This window comes from Eptatretus burgeri, chromosome 8 (assembly GCF_056783735.1).
Source record: "Eptatretus burgeri isolate ZD-2024b chromosome 8, Ebu_testis_v1, whole genome shotgun sequence".
Classification (NCBI taxonomy): domain Eukaryota; kingdom Metazoa; phylum Chordata; class Myxini; order Myxiniformes; family Myxinidae; genus Eptatretus; species Eptatretus burgeri.
The window spans coordinates 77215169-77232439 of NC_140968.1; positions in this window are offsets into that span (position 1 = coordinate 77215169).

Genomic DNA, 17271 nt, shown 5'->3' on the forward strand with positions numbered 1-17271 from the left:
AACACTCCCGACTTCCTCATACAATACCACAACTCCTCTCTTGGCACCCTATCATAAGCTTTCTCTAAATCCACAAACACACAATGTAACTCTTTCTGGCCTTCCCTATACTTCTCCATCAACATTCTCAAAGCAAACATCGCATCAGTGGTGCTCCTTCCTGGCATAAACCCATATTGCTGCTCACAGATCATCACCTCTCCTCTCAACCGAGCTTCCACTACTCTTTCCCACAACTTCATGGTGTGGCTTAACAACTTTATCCCTCTGTAATTTCCACAGCTCTGCACATCACCCTTATTCTTGAAAATCGGGACCAGTACACTTAATCTCCACTCCTCCGGCATCCTCTCACTTTCCAAGACTTTATTAAACAATCTGGTTAACAACCCCACTGCCATCTCTCCTAAGCACTTCCATGCCTCCACTGGTATACCATCTGGGCCAACCGCCTTTCCACTTTTCATCTTCTTCATAGCAGTCCTCACTTCATCCTTACTGATCCACCCCACTTCCAGATTCACTATCTCCACCTCTTCCAACCTTCTCTCTCTCTCATTTTCTTCATTCATCAGCTCCTCAAAGTACTCCATCCACCTTCTCAACACACTCTCCTCGCTCGTCAGCACATTCCCATTTGCGTCCTTTATCACCCTAACCTGCAGCACATCCTTCCCAGCTCGGTCCCTCTGTCTTGCCAATCGGTATAAATCCTTTTCCCCTTCTTTTGTATCCAACTTCTCATACAGCTCGTCATATGCCTTTTCCTTGGCCTTAGCCACCTCTCTTTTTGCTTTTTGACGCCACTCCTTATACTCCTGCCGACTTTCTTCATCTCTCTGACTATCCCACTTCTTTTTCGCCAACCCCTTCTTCCTTATACTTTCCTGTACTTCCTCATTCCACCACCAAGTCTCCTTATCTTCCTTCCTCTGTCCAGATGTCACACCAAGTACCTTCCGAGCAATCTCCCTCACAACTTCTGCTGTCGTTGCCCAATCATCCCACCCATCTTTACCACCATCCAACGCTTGTCTCACCTCCTCCCTAAATTTCACGCAACAGTCTTCCTCCTTCAGCTTCCACCATCTGGTCCTTGGTTCAGCCCTCACTCTCTTCCTCCACCTCACCTCTAAAGTCATCCTACAGACCACCAATCGATGCTGTCGAGCTACACTCTCCCCTGCCACAACCTTACAGTCACTAATCTCTTTCAGGTTGCATCTCCTACTTAAGATGTAATCCACCTGTGTGAACTTTCCTCCACTCTTGTATGTCACCCTGTGTTCCTCCTTCTTCTTGAAATATGTGTTTACCACTGCCATTTCCATTCTTTTTGCAAACTCTACCACCATTTGCCCTTCCACATTTCTCTTGTTGAGACCGTACCTCCCCATCACCTCCTCATCCTCTTTATTCCCTTCCCCAACATGTCCATTGAAATCTGCTCCAATCACCACTCTTTCATCCTTTGATACACTCTCCACCACTTCATCTAACTCACTCCAGAAATCTTCTTTATATTCCATCTCACACCCCATATGTGGGGCATATGCACTGATGACATTCATCATCACCCCTTCAATTTCCAACTTCACACTCATCACTCGGTCAGACACCCTCCTCACCTCCAATACCCTCTTGACATGATCTTCCTTCAGGATTATCCCGACACCATTTCTCCTCCCATCCACACCATGGTAGAACAGTTTGAAACCACCTCCAATGCTCCTCGCCTTACTCCCCATCCACTTGGTCTCTTGTACACACAGTATGTCCACCTTTCTTCTCTCCATCATATCAGCCAACTCTCGCCCTTTGCCAGTCATCGTCCCAACATTCAGAGTTCCAACTCTCACCTCCACACTTCTACCCTTCCCCCTCTCCCACTGCCTCCGGACTCGCCTTCCCCGTCTCCTTCTCCTCCTTCGCCCAGCAGTAGCACAATTTCCACTGGTACCCTGCTGACCACCGGTACCGGTGGCGGTCGTTGGTAACCCGGGCCTCGACCGATCCGGTATGGAAATTCGTTTTGTTGTCCGCATAATGATTTGGCATAGGTTTTTACGCCAGATGCCCTTCCTGACGCAACCCTGGTCGCCTCTTACGACACACAGGGATATGGTACACCTATTCTAACCGGGGCATACACCGGGCCCAGTACAACTGGTGCTCATTTCGCCGACCTCGGAAGGATGGCAGGCTGAGTCAACCCCCTGGTGTTTTTTTCGACTTGGTTTATATATATTTATATATATATATATAGAAATGCATATATACACATTATATATATATATATATATACATACATATATTAATTCAGTGTCCCAACGGGGCTTGAACTCAGGACCTCTTGGGTCCCAAGCCACTGCCCTTACCACTGCGCCAACACCAGGCATATATATATGTATATTAAACTCTCATGTTATATATATATATATATATATATATATATATATATATATATATATATATATATATATATATATATATATATATATATATATATATATATATATATATATATATATATATATATATATATATATATATATATATATATATACTGTATATATACATATATATACACATATATATATAATATGTATATACATATATGTATATACATATATATGTATATATGTATATATATATATATATATATATATGTATGTTCCCGAAATACAGCCAAAACAATACATGATAGCGCAAACATTTTAGGGCCACCTTACTCACCATTCGCCTGTGGTGCGCAGTATCAAGTTTCATTCAAATCGGGCAATGAAAAAAATTATTAAAAAATCAATTCCCGATTCAGTCAAGTACTCTTGGGGAGTATTTCATCAATGCAAACAACCTCAGCAGTATAGTTTGCTGGAGCTATCTTTTTTTTCTTGAAACGATTTTTTTTTCATCAACCACTGTCACAACGGGAACCCAATGGGTTCACGGGTCCTCTGGTATCTATTAAAACCCCCAGGTCCTTTGCCTGGGTGACACGCTACAAAATTGCCCCTTGCATCCTATCATCATATTATTAATATTATCCCTTTCTGCCAATATTTGGGGCAAAACTCTTCATCACCATATGCAGCCTCATCACTACTGCTCAATAGCAGAGAGGAAAGATTGGCATCCAGGCAAAGAGAAGAATCTCCATCTATAACCACAATACTATCACTGGTGCTCATCAGATCAATGACATCGTTGTCAGTTTGCAACTCGTGTGCCAGGTCCACCACTTCAGCAACCCCCATTGCAGTGCAGATCCACAACCCCCCCCCCCGCCCCCCGTTGTTGCTGACACTACGTGACTTCCTCTTACATGCTATCCCACTCATACTAAGATCCTCCAGGGCGAGGCATTTTTTAAATCTCGGGTGGAGCCAACAAACGGTTTGGCATCGGCGTTGCCCATTCAGGAACGGTAGCAGCAGCAGCGCTCAACCATCTCAACACCTTCCTTGAAACCCCTCAGATGAACAGAACTCAGCTGATGATCGACCAAGCATTAAATTAGAAATAATATAGTAATACTTTAACACTACAAGTAATTCCATGGTTTAAAAGTACAAGGTTGGGGACTAGGTGTTGTGGATGAGTAATACAATAACATCCTATAAATGTTGATTTAATTAATTTGAGATAGCTGTTACTGTTCAAACAACAGACGTCAAGGGTTCATCGAACACCTTACCTTGCACAATCTTGAGAAAAAACGGATGTAGGATGGGTCTTTTCAACTCTTGCTTTGCATTTCTGAGCACAATCTATATTTCCCACGAGCCACAATTTTGGCTGAATCGAGTTATTCCCCAACACCGAGAGTGCGAGCATCGAATTTGATTGTTCGAGATAAAATGCTGCAATAGTTTGTCAAGTATTGCTAAACTGGAGTTTTTTGGAAGTGGTAACAATGCGATTTGTTTCCTCGTGTTCAAATATATAATTATATTGAAAAATAATAAAAGTTTTAAATTCCTTTTGTTTGTTTTTTCATGGAAATGGCCCAAAACAAGGCCTAGAGCCACTCCAGGTCAGGGGCTAAGAGAAGGTTAGATGAAGATAAGGAGAAAGCAAAACAAAATAAAAGACAGAAAAATAACAAAAAACATCCAAGACACAGGAAGTACCAGAAGTCAGGTGAAATGCGATGTAATCTCAAAGATGGAAGAAGTCGGAATTGACATTCCTCGTAAAGCTGGGTTGATTGTAGGATAGTGGGGAGCTGTTACAGGTAGTGAATTCCAAAGCAAGACAGCACCAGGGTTATCCCTCAACCCTGCTGTCGGTGTGTTCCCCCCTCTCTTTCTACTGTTCCTTTGGTTCCATTGCGTCCTGATCTGTTCTGTGTTCTCGGTCTTCCATGAGCCTTGATTTTGTAGGCCAAAATATTGACAATTACTCTGACCGAATCAATAATTTATTAGGTACTCATTTATTACCTGCTGCTCAGGACATGCAGGTGTGCTGATCATAATCCTGCAAAAATGATAGCAGAGGAAAGTAAACAGACCACAAACCAAACGGCAGTGTAATGTAGTGGACATAATATGTTGTAAAATTAACATCAACAACTTGTCCTCAAAACTGTTTTTCACATCACCATCTTTCGAGGAAATCTACATATTATGTATACACGTTTGAAAGGGAGGAGGAAAGGGGGGGGAGGGAGGGAACCAAGGCCTTCAAGATCATTGTCGCATAGTTATAAATCATGAAGCTTTTTATTTTTGGTTCATAGTTTGATACTATAGTCTTCATCGTGTGTGTGCATGCGTGAATGCGTGTGTGTGTGTGTTTTTTTTTTTGTTATCTCCATAATTAGGGTTTCAGAAGGTGGAACAGAGTCCTCCCAGTACTCGAAGTATCCACCTTCGTTTCGGTGAAGCATCGTGAATCATGGCCTAAGTTGTGAAGTTGTGTTGTTCTCAGAGTTTCATTCCGATGGCTCTTTTCAGGATCGTCACTTGAGCCTCGGACAGCCTCCAACTGTAGTTCATTTGTGGTAATGTTCCCAGGGATGGTTTGTGCTTTGAAGGATCTTTGTGAGGTTCTTCTTTATCATTCTTGTTGCTTCAATTATCACTGGTACAATTTCAGTGCTCTTCAGTTTCCAGGATCTTTTCACTTCATTCTTGACGTCTTGATATTTGATCATTTTCTTGATATCTGTGTTTATTTAGACCAAAATCACTGGGTACTGAAACCTCAATTAAAAATGCCTTCTTTTCCTTTTTGTACTATGTCTGGCCACAATGCTTTGTTTTCTATGCTCATGCTGGATGGGATCATCAGGTTGTACATGAGCATTATGTCCTTGTTTTCAATGATTGCTTTTGGTTCGTGTTTTCATTAATTTTCTGGAACTGGGATATTGAAATTTCTACAGACGTGCCAGTGGATTACACTGCATACCTTGTTGTGCCTTTGTGTGTACAGCTGTTCTGACATGAGCTTTTGTTTTATATCCTGATAGGAGGTGACTCGTGCTTTTTGTTTCTATCTTGCAATATCTACACTTGTCCGATTCGTTCAGTCCTGACATTTTTTTTTAAAGCCATTCATGTCGTATCCTTGGTCTTGGGCATTTTTAATGATTCGTTCTCCGTCCCAATTGTGCTGACCTCTTCTTAGCCATTCCAGTGATCTATCCCCAATCTGTCGAAATGTTTTTTTTTTAATATTTCCCTGCTCTTTTGTAATTCTCCCAGTTGTCCTCATATAGATCTGTTGGTATTTCATCTTGTATTTTTCTTTTGTCTTTTTTGCAATCGTTGGGGCTGTATTTGTTGCTGTTTCAGGTTGTGGAGACAAGAATATCACTGCCAAAGCGAGTGAATCTCTCCGTGACCTCAATATCCTCACCAAACACAGGTACAGACAAGATAGCAGCATCCAAAATGGTTTGAGTACAGGTTTGCATGATACCGGTGGCAAGTAAATCAGAGATCTGATCTGGCCTGGCCCGATCCTGAAGACCATATGGCACAGGTTAAGGCTTACAGAATTGTCAACTGACACCCTCCTTCAGGTGAAGCAACATCGCATGGTAAGGTCCTGAAATATGCCGGAGACAACTTTGAATTATTTACTCAGCATCTCAGTTTCTATTTCATCGCAAACGGTGTTGCTGATGCTGGGAAACAGAAAGCGATTTTTCTGTCGGCACGGCCGGCGGAGGTGTCCCGTCTGCTATCTGACTTGATTTCGCCTGCGAAGGTGTCAGATGATGCTATCACCTATGAATCCGTAGTCAAGACATTGCACAACCATATTGAATCGGGAAAGTTGCCGTAGTTATTGTGGTTCGAGTTTTATAACTTGATTCGGCTTCCCAATGAGAGGGTAGCTGATTTTATTGCTAAACTCAAGCATCTGGTAGGGGATTGCCATTTTGGTGACGATGAACAGTCACAGAGATTGAAGGATCATTTTATCAGTGGGTTGTGGGATGAGAAGATGGTCACATCATTTCTTCAGATAAAGTTTGAAGAGATTACATTTTCTAAAGTGGTTGAAACTGCAGCTGTCGTGGAACAAGCTCGAAAGGATGTTTGGTGGGGCGGACTTGTATGTCAATGCCATAGCTGCTGGCAGGTCATGTGCTCACAGTTTCCCATCTTGGTCAGCATATCAGGAGCTTCTTTCATCCTGGCTGCATGAAAGTATGGCATTGCAGGGTCAGCTGCAATCACAGTCTTGTCAGGGTTGTGGTGGTTCACACTCTTGTTGGAACTGTCCATTTCCGAATGCAGTGTGTCACTGGTGTGGTTGGACAGGCCATGTATTGAGGCTCTGTCAGGGCCAGGCACCATCATCGGTTCATGTGGTCAAGGCAAGCAGTGAGGTTGATCAACTTGGCATATTTCCAATGATGACAGCTGCAAATCACCCCTTTGAGATGTCTGTAAGTGTGAATGGCAGGCCAGTCAACTTCACAGTGGATACCAGGGCATCAGTCAGTCTCGTGAGTAAGCAGACCTGGTGTCATTTGGGTTGTCCGGTGTTGGCCTCAGGACACATTACCCTTCGTACCGACACTGGGGAGTTGATCAAACCATTAGGTTTGATGGATGACATGGTTCGTTATCGGGAACAGCAAGCACTGTTGCCCCTGTATGTGGTAGATGATTCGGGACCATCTCTCCTGGGTCGTGACTGGTTTCACACAATTTGTCTGTATTGGACAGATATTTACAGTGCTCATACATCATTTCCATCTCCTTCCCGGTTGGATGGGATCTTGGAAAAACAATAAGTCATATTTGGGTTTGGCCTCTGGAAGCTCGTAGGTGCGCATGGTCACCTCCACCTGAAGAACAGTGTCAGTCTGCGATTCTGTAAGCCTCGAACTGTGCTTACATATGGCTCTTCGGTCTTGGGTTAAAGTGGAACTCAACCAATTGGAAAAGGTTGGTGTCATTGAACTTGTGTCGCACTTTGATTGGACAATGCCCATGGCCACTGTCCTGAAGCAGAATGCAGGTATCCATCTGTGTGATGACTTTAAAGCAACCGTTAACCCCAACCTCTGTGTGGAGCAGTATCCCCTGCCATCCATTGACGAGATATATTCAAAGTTGGTGGGGAGTCGGTATTTCACGAAGTTGGACTTGCACGATGCCTACTTCCATCTTGAGATCTCACCAGAGAATCGTCACCTCCTTACCGTCAATATGTGTCAGGGTATGTACCAGTATACCCGTCTTTGTTTCGGTATTGCTTCAGCTCCAGCAATGTGGCAGAAAGCTATGGATCATCTTTGATCTGACTTACTGGCACAATGCTACTTGGACAACATCCTCATCGCAGGCACCACAGCCGAACAGCATCTTGAGAACATTGATAAGGTGATGTCTAAGTTAGCTGCTCAGGATCTCCGCCTGACCAAAGACAAATGTTTATTCATTCAGAGGCGTGTGGAATACCTGGGCCACATCATCACCCTGATGGACTGTTGATTGCCCCTCAGAAAGTCAACACCATAGCTGACATGCCCATCCCAAGAAACAAAGTTCGGCTTCATTCCTTCATTGGGCTCGCTCAGTATTACCAGACGTTATGTCAGCAACCTAAGTACTGAGCTTGTTCTACTTACTCGCATGCTGCATCGATATGTTCATTGGAAGTGGAGTTCGATGGAACAAACAGCATTTGAACGAGTCAAATATCGCCTTCCTGCAGACACGGTTCTCACGCATTACAAACCTTCATGCCCTCTCATTCTTGCATGTGACAGCTCATCATACAGCATCGGTGCCGTCTTGTCTCAGGTAATGAGTGATGGTACTGAGCATCCAGTGTGTCTTGCATCACGTGCTCTGATGGCCGGAGAGTGTAATTATGCTCAAAATGAGCGTAAAGCACTTCGTCTGGTATGGGGCATGTTGAAGTTTCGTCAGTACTTGATAGGTTGACATTTCCTCCTACAAACTGATCATCAGCCGCTTCAGTTCTCGTTCAATCCCCAGAAAGGCATTCCAGTAACTCCCGCTGCTCGGCTACAGAGATGGTGTGTCTTCCTCAGTGCGTATGACTATGAAATCAAATTTCGTGCTTCTGAACGGCACGCTAACTGTGATAGCCTGTCTCGACGACCATCTCCTAAGGTTGGCGCCAAACCCACAGATGAGATTGCGGTGTATATGTTTGACCAGATCTAGTCTGGTCTGGTAATTCTTGAGGACATGGCCACTGCCATTCATCGTGATCTCGTTTTGTCGTGTGTTCTGCTCACTGTATTGTCATGCTGTTGGCGTGAGTTGTCCTCAACATCAGAATATGCTCCATATGCGTCACATGTGTCCGAGCTGTCTTTAGCTCAAGGTTGTGTAATGTGGGGCATGAGGGTGGTCATTCCTGCTTCATTACATCAGCGCTGTCTCAATAAGTTGCACGAGGGTCATTTAGTTGTGGTTAAAACGAAGAGCTTAGCCTGGAGTTTGTTGTGGTGGCCCGGCCTTAATGCGGACAATCAGCAGACGGTAATAGCATGTGCTACGTGTCAAACTTATGCTGATAATCCCTCATGTCTCATTGTGGCCACCCGCCGATAGATCGTGGCAGCGTGCTCATGTGGATTTTGTGGGGACGGTCATGGTCTATATGTTTCTGGTGGTGATCGATGCTTACTCGAAGCAGCTGGAAGTAGCTATCATGCAGTCCATCTCAACAGAGAACACAATGGAGCATCTACTGGGTATTTTTGCGAACAAAGGTGTTCCGGAGATTTTAATTTTGGGCAATGGTGCACAGTTTGTGTCTGAGGTTTTTGCTGTGTTCATGCATGGTAATGGTATCAAATACCTGAGGTTGGTACCTTACCACCCAGCTACAAATGGCCAGGCTGAGTCATTTGTCAAAGTTTTGAAGCATGCCTTACTTGGAGGTCAAGCAGTACGATCTGTGCAGGGTAGAGTCGATGTGTTTTTGCATGCATATCGTAATTCAGCGCATTTTACTCTGTGTGATAGCTGCGGTCACGGCTTGATTTGCTTCTTGTGCACTTGATTTGTGCACCGGCAGTTGTTACGGCGACCAATGCTCATTCATTCATTCATGGTAGACCAGCCGCTTTTCACGCGAGACTATTTACACCAACAGAATTCCATTGATTCCGTCCTGACATTCGATGTGTCCTCATCTATTGACATGCCCATGACCACGTTCCAATCACCTGTCTATCTATGGACCCAAATGTTCAGGGTGGGGAGAGTCGCATGGATGTTCCTCCGGTATTGGTTGCACCTGGTTTGGTACCTGACGTGGAGCCGTCACCCATTTTCAAGGTCCCATCATTGATGATCATGTCTGCAGCTCAATGTCTGCATGTTTTTCCAGACGTGTTGTAACTGATTCAGACGTGATTCTGTGACTTAAGGGGGGAGGAGTGAAGTATCATGTATGGCTGAGTGAGGTCGTTGTTGGCTCAGCCGAGTGAGGCCTGCTTTTATGGAATAAATGATGCTCAATCCTCTCTGTGTGTCCTCATCACTGTGCTAAAGACACCAAAGAGTTGATCTTTAAACCTTCAGACCTGCCATCAAAGCTCCAGATTGTGTATCTAAGGAGAAGAGAGGAAGGCAATGAGTGTGCTAGTCATGCATTGGAAGGCACATATATGCACTGTAGAGAGGGATATAATGGGTGAAGTGGATGAACAGATGGTTGAGCATCATGCTGGTCATGGAGGCACAAAGTGACAGCGGTCGTGTCACTTTTGGTGAGGGACCACAACTCGAGATAGATTTATGTTTTCCAAGTTTCCCAAAGGCTGTGTCCTTTCGGTCATGCCCCTGCTCCCTTTTTGAGGTTGCTGCGTCCACGCTGTACACTACTCCTGGTGCACACTCCTGTCTGACCAACCACCGGATTTTGCACCAGTGACAAGCAATCCTCTCCTACAGTCTAGTAGACATGAATTGCACCTTAAAGTTGGTGCATTGTTGAGTTCCAAAGAGATTCAGATGTCCATTGGCTTTGTTGACACTCAACTAGTGCATTAGTCTGGACTTCACACCAACATTGAGATAGGAAATTCAAATCCTCACGACCTGTACCTGTTTTACATTCGGAAAACTTTTCCCCTACAGCTAAATGGTAATTTCGTTCATTCATCTATCCATTCCAAGTGAACGATCCCTCGTTATGAAAATGATGAGTGTAAATTGGCTTGACACCACACCTCAACAGTTTGCCTCTGAGGTTACAGCTTGATCCAGTTCATGTTTTACCTGCATGCGGATTCTAATCCCGATTACTCATGCTTTTACCTGTGCATGTCACAAGTCCACAAGAGCTTGGCGTTGCTGTTGCTGTTGTTGGGGGTCGAAATGTGCACACATTGGTCGGACAGCTGCCGGACCACACCCAGGTCTGTCACTTGACTCCACCCACCACGGCACCCACACAAAATGATATGCCACCTTCTTGGTTTTCTGGTGGACCTAGGACATCAGGCCTGGAGGCCTCTGCTGACTTTCCACTGCCCGGTTTTTTTTGTTTTTTTTTTTGCATCGCAGGTTGTAACCACTGTGTGGTCATTTCTCACTTGTGTAATTGGAATTTAAATTCCTCATTGCAATGCACTCCATTAACTTTGCAACTTGCCTCAAATGTCACACTAACCTTTTTTGCATGTGCATCCACAGCCTGGCTGTAGATTTGGAGGAACAGCAAATGTTGGATTTTATCTTTTGGTACAATTGGCTCAACATGTTCCTTCGACTCGCATGCGTCCCCCATGTAAAGGCCGATTCAATGAGCTTATCCTGGTAAATCAAGGTCGTTTTGTAAACATAGCCTCCTCAGCAGTCCTTGAGATTAGTTCGCAACAAGCCAGGTCCATGAACACCCCTTCCCTCCCACCATGTGAGTGGCGGAAAGCTTTGCCTCGTGACAGTAAACATCCAGATAGTCCCACATGCTCTGACAACGATCCCCACCACGTTTTATATTAACAGACTTCACACTCAATACATTATATCTCCAAGCCATAAAATGGACACCATGATATCAAATATAAAGATGACCTAAATTTATTAATTTAATTTCGTATATGCCTCTGTCTGCTCGTGGCAACATTGCTGGGAACGAGGCTGTGCCGCAGATGCAGTGCCCCCTTGTAGGTTCGAGCAGGATTTTTTTTTGTTGTTTTTGCTGTTGTTCAAGATTCTGGCGATAGCTCCCTACTCTTCGTGAAGGACTCTGTGTGATCTTTAACGTCCACCAACTAATTCCAGCACACGGGTCGCCCCGTTAACATCCATCAGAGGAACGGCACACACATTGATGCCTCACCCTGCCTGTGAAACACCATGATGGCAGTTTATAGCTGGGTCGAGATTAAAACTCAGGCGAGACGGCTTCGAGGCGAGTGTCCGTACATCTCAGCATTCTGCTCGCCCCCATGAACTAATTGAGAAATACATTTATTTGGTCTCAGGATTTATTTTGTAAATTGCTCACCATGTAATTGAACTTCATGCAACGATTAAATATGACGTCATGCGTGTAGATAACAGAAAGGGATGGGGGAACAGAATTATACTATCAGTATTACAAAAACAAATGCAAAATGTCTGTTCGCCATTTAATACAATAATAATAATAATAATAATTAATAAATAATTAATTAAAGACTTGATTAATTAGATGTTACTTCCCTCTTCCTCAACATATGTGGAGTAGTCAATGAAGTTAATATCACAAATTACAGCCGAGAGATAATAATGAAACGCTTCGCAACACGACGGTCTCTTGGTTTTCAGCACAAACACAAACGATGTGCCACCAGTGAGACCCAGCCCTGTTCTTTCCAGCCATCTGTCATTCAGTGTATGGCAGGGTCAGTGGGGGGGATAAGTTTCCGAAACAACAACCAACAGAACCACTTTCGCTGCATCCCGTTTAAAACGCCTGGCTAGCTTCGAACAAACTCAGCTGGAACAGCTCAACGAAACATATCCGTTGTTGCAAAGATTTTAACAATTTTTTCTTTTACAACAACCAATATGCACCGGTACGATGAACAATATAAACGGATGTCCCTGTTGCTTTGGAAACGGTGGTTTAGTAAGAGCAGTAACGACTAGTACAATGTACTTGTACAGTAAGTTCAGTAGACTTGGAGAATAAATGCACACAGGGATACATACTTGAAGGAAGTTTTGGGCACGAGGAGGCCATTCGGCCCATCGTGCCTGTGCTTCACCAACTCCAGAAATAATAATAACCCATCCACACACAACACAAGCTACCCTGCATATCCTGACAATGTTCCCTTACCCCTCTATCCCCAAATGCATCTTTTACCTGTCTAATTCAAATTTAAACCCATCTTTGGAGACCTAAATAGACAAAATAAGCCTCTGACAAAAAGGACAAGTCAATCGTTATATCCATCCAACTCCAGTTATATTATATTAGAAGGTTTTGCTTATTGTAACTCGAAAGATCTTTTCAAACAGACATGCAATTTAATTATACGTCGTCTTGGGAGGTGGAAAATACGACTTGGAATTTTGGCGTCATGACTTGATCGATATCAAAATACCGTTACGCTCCATTTTGTTTCACATCACATGGAGAATGTAACTCGAAACTGTCAGATATGAGCAAACTATAACTGTTTTTCTTTTATTTTCAGTGTCATTTGTGCATATTGTCAACAGAGCTAGTCTTGCTGATGTAGGCGAGTGCGGATCTGGTTCGGCAGATACAGTAGCTCACGTACTCTTTGCAAAGGACACCGTGGGATCTTGAATGTGCACCAACTAATGCCGGTACATGGGATGCCAGCTTCACGTCCATCTGAGGGATGGCATGTGCTTTGATGAATCACCCTGCATGTGAAACACCGGCATGACATTTCATAACTGCACTGAGATTTGAACCCAGGATAGATACGATGGAGGCGAGTGTGTGTCTGTGTAACTGGAGGTCTATAGGCCATCCGGCCAGCCAAATTTCCCAATAGATCCAGCAAAAAGGGTCTCCAGTCACACTCCGATAGATCCACCTACATCTTTGTGAACTAAACGGAAAGAGTTGGGCCTCTGAGTGGAAGAAAAGGGCAGGGGTGCAGTGCAAGAAAGAAAGCAACGTGAAAACAGAAGCAGTCTAAATGAGTTTTGAGCACTAGCAGGTTCAAAGTTCCTCCAGGACATGCGGTGATAACACCCGATATCACTGACAGTCAAAGCAACCAGCAAGCCTGGTGTTGGCTTAACTTTTAGGATGGCTGGCTTAAGATCTTTGGGTCTTCAAGTTCAAGCGCTCCACCGTTGAATTCACATCAAGTGGGTTCACTCAGCCCGTCATCTATCAGAGGTCGGCAAAATGAGTACCCGCTTAATGGTAACGGGCATTGCATCAGCAGCACAGCCGTGCTTCGAGAAAATGATGTAGCCAAGCTGCCACAGGCCTTTGGTTCGGATGCAGCCTGTGGTAGCTGTAGGGCAGGCAGGTACAGGCTGTGTAGGAACAAATAAATAAATAAAATAATTAATTAATTAAGCAACCAGCAGGATTAATAATCCCATGCATGTGAAGCACAAAGTGGGGTTAAGCAATTGGTTCAATTTGTCTGTCTGTCTATCTCCAAACTTCAGTTTATAATCGAATAACAACTTATTTAAATGGAATGTTATATTTTGAACACAAATGGGAACATGAATAAATTTAAATTGGAAATAGATAGGTGCTTGGAGGCTGAAAGTATTGGGGATAGAGGGGTATCGGGATGTTGGTAGGGCTTTTAGGTAGCTTGAGCATTGATGGGTGATTGTATGTATGTGTTGTTGGTGGGGGTCTCATCAAGGCATGTTGTGTGGTTGATGTTGTGTGTGTGTGTGTGTGTGTGTGTGTGTGTGTTTGTGTGTTTGTTTTTACTCAAGACTGTCTACGCCCATGCCCGCTCCCCTGGAAATAAAAAAATGCAAAAAAACCCCCCACAAAAAACACTTAATAATTTTTTTTTTTGATAATTACCTCTGCCACCGAAGGTGAAGGAGGTTATGTTTTCACCTCTTTCTGTCTGGTGTGTACAGGATATCTCAAAAAGTTGTGGACGGATTCGGATGAAATTTTGTGGACCGGTTGGGTGTGTAACAAGGACGAATTGATTCGATTTTGGTGAAGATACGAATCCGGATCTGAGTACCAGAATTTTTTAAGTGATTCTTTACCATTGAGAGATAGGGCTCAAAAACGATATAAAGCATGATATCTCAAAAATGTATTGGCCAGATATGTTCTCGTCGATCAGGCATTGCAGGGCGGAGGTATGTGCTCTACCAAGTGCCCTTATAGTTTTTATCTGTTTTTGACAAATTGGTGTGGTGCTGATGTGGCGCAGGCATGATGGGCTGAATGGCCTCCACCTGCATCTAATTTCCTTGTGTCCTCATGAATCGGAAAACGAACCTGTAGTTTAGCAGCACTTTGTCTCTGAATTTGCCCAGTCGTGCATGCACAGAGAGCAATGAGATGATTTTTTTCATCTGCCTGTCTGTCTGGCATCAAACAAAATTGAAAATCATTCCAAACAGGAAACTTACTATTTTTAACCTTTTGAGGACCACAAGCATCTTGAAAGTAATTTTCAAATACAAGTCTAATTTTATTATCAGTTTCGCGAACTTTCAAATTTCTTTTATTCAAATTCAAGAGTATGCATGACAAAAATACAAGTTTTTCTAATCAACAACAACAAAAAAAAAAATATGGAAACAACAAAAATCTCTTACCCATTGTTAGCTGCAATGCTTGCCAATGTAAAACATAAAGTAATCTAAAATTTCAGGGAAAAGAAAAAAATCGGAGTTGCACCACTTTAAAGTTTAGGGACATACATTATGTGTCCCTTGATCCTTAAAGGGTGAAGGACGTCATAAAGGACACAAACAACAAGCATGAAGAACTAATATAATGTATTAAATAAAATGGTGTAAAAGATGCTGCATCAACTTCCAAAAAATTTTTTCTATGACCTGTAAAATCTTTTTTTTACATAAATTTAATTATATACTTGAACAATGCAGAACATAAGTCACCTTTTCAACACTTTCAATACCCTTCCATTTAGCAGTACTTGGACAAAATATCATGGCATTTTACATCATCACAACCAATCAAATTTGCTGCTAATTGACCCCACCCATGTCCTTGTTTCTCAAACCTGCATGGGGTAAAGTGTTCTATGAACGCGTTATATTATTGTTAATTATACATCATTATTTCTAAGGTAGTGGATATAGATCTTGATTCATAATTTCTCTTCATTTGATCAACCATGACTGACAAGTGCTGTAAATTCATTGATACATTTGTTCATGGGTTTTTATCAAATGGACTAATGGATTTTGCTTCGGCTTGCTACTGTACTCGGATTTTTTTTTTGTGTAACACAGTACTTCTGAGTTCAGACATACTTTTGCCTCTTGTAACCTCGCACTCAGTGTTATCACTGATTCTGTTGAACAAAATTCAGTTACACTTGCTTTGTCATGTGCAGTAATGAGGACGAATGTGTTGTTAGTCAGCTTTCGGGTGCTCAGAAGGTGTTAACCCATCAAGCATTTATCGTGGTGCTCGTTCCATGTGTGGGAAATACCTCACAACACCCACTACATGCTACACCTTTGATGTGCTCCTGTTGCTAATTCAGAAATGAATGGATACACTGAACTTTAAATGAGTAGTCAGGGCAATCTCATTGGACATCTGAGCTTTTGACACCATATAGCAATGTAAAGCTGTCTGCCAGACGTTTCAGATAGAACCGCATGCTGTCTGCCAATAATGTTAAGGGCTGTCTCCTCGACCGTCCAGCTGACTTCCCTGTGCACAAGCAGCAGATTCCTTTAGATGGAACTGCATCCTTTGCTCTTCTGTTGGAAACTGGCATTAGTTAAGGCCGCTGAATCTTACCTATAGTCCCAGAGAAGCTGTGACATCCACAACCCTCAGTCTTGATGATATCTCTCATCAAGAGGTTGAGACACAGATCCTTCTCTCTCACTCCACAAAGATTGGTGGCCTGGCAGACCTCTTTCACCTTCTGTCTGATCTCATTTCACCCCCACTTTCTGTCCTGGATTACATTTGGAAAGGTATGAGGAAGAGGGTCACCACCGGGTCACACAAAACTCCTTTTTACCTTCAGATCATTCTTCTCACCTCTGCTCCATCATTCTCATTTTCTCACCTCTTGGGACAGGTTCCCTGTGTCTGTCCTGTCTTCATTTTCTCTTCAATATTTCAAGACCACAGGCCACCGTCATTGACAGGATGTCCCCGATGGTTGTTGACAATTACCCTCACTCACCATCAGGTGACTCTTCCTTCCAAATTAGTCCATTTTAGAGAAAAATGACCAACCATGCAAAATCCAGGGCTAAAAACAAATAAACGTTTCCATTTTGTCTGTGCTTGGAGAGAAATCCATATGGGTTTTCTGTACAGTGCAGACAATCACACTTGAATATAAAGAATCCGCATGATAAAATATCAAATTTTGAAAGGAATTATGAATGTATGTGAGTAAAATATGATATGACAACAAGGAATAACAAGGAAATTTGATACAGAATGCCACTCGGCCCATCATGGCTGTACTACACTACAATAGATTAAATTAATCCGTCAAGCTAACGACTTAATTTCATGGTCAAAACTAAGATCCAGAACTGCAGGGTCTATCGAAATTCACAATCAATTATTGTCAGGTCAGTTATCAATTATCACACTCTCCTCCGGCGAGGGTAA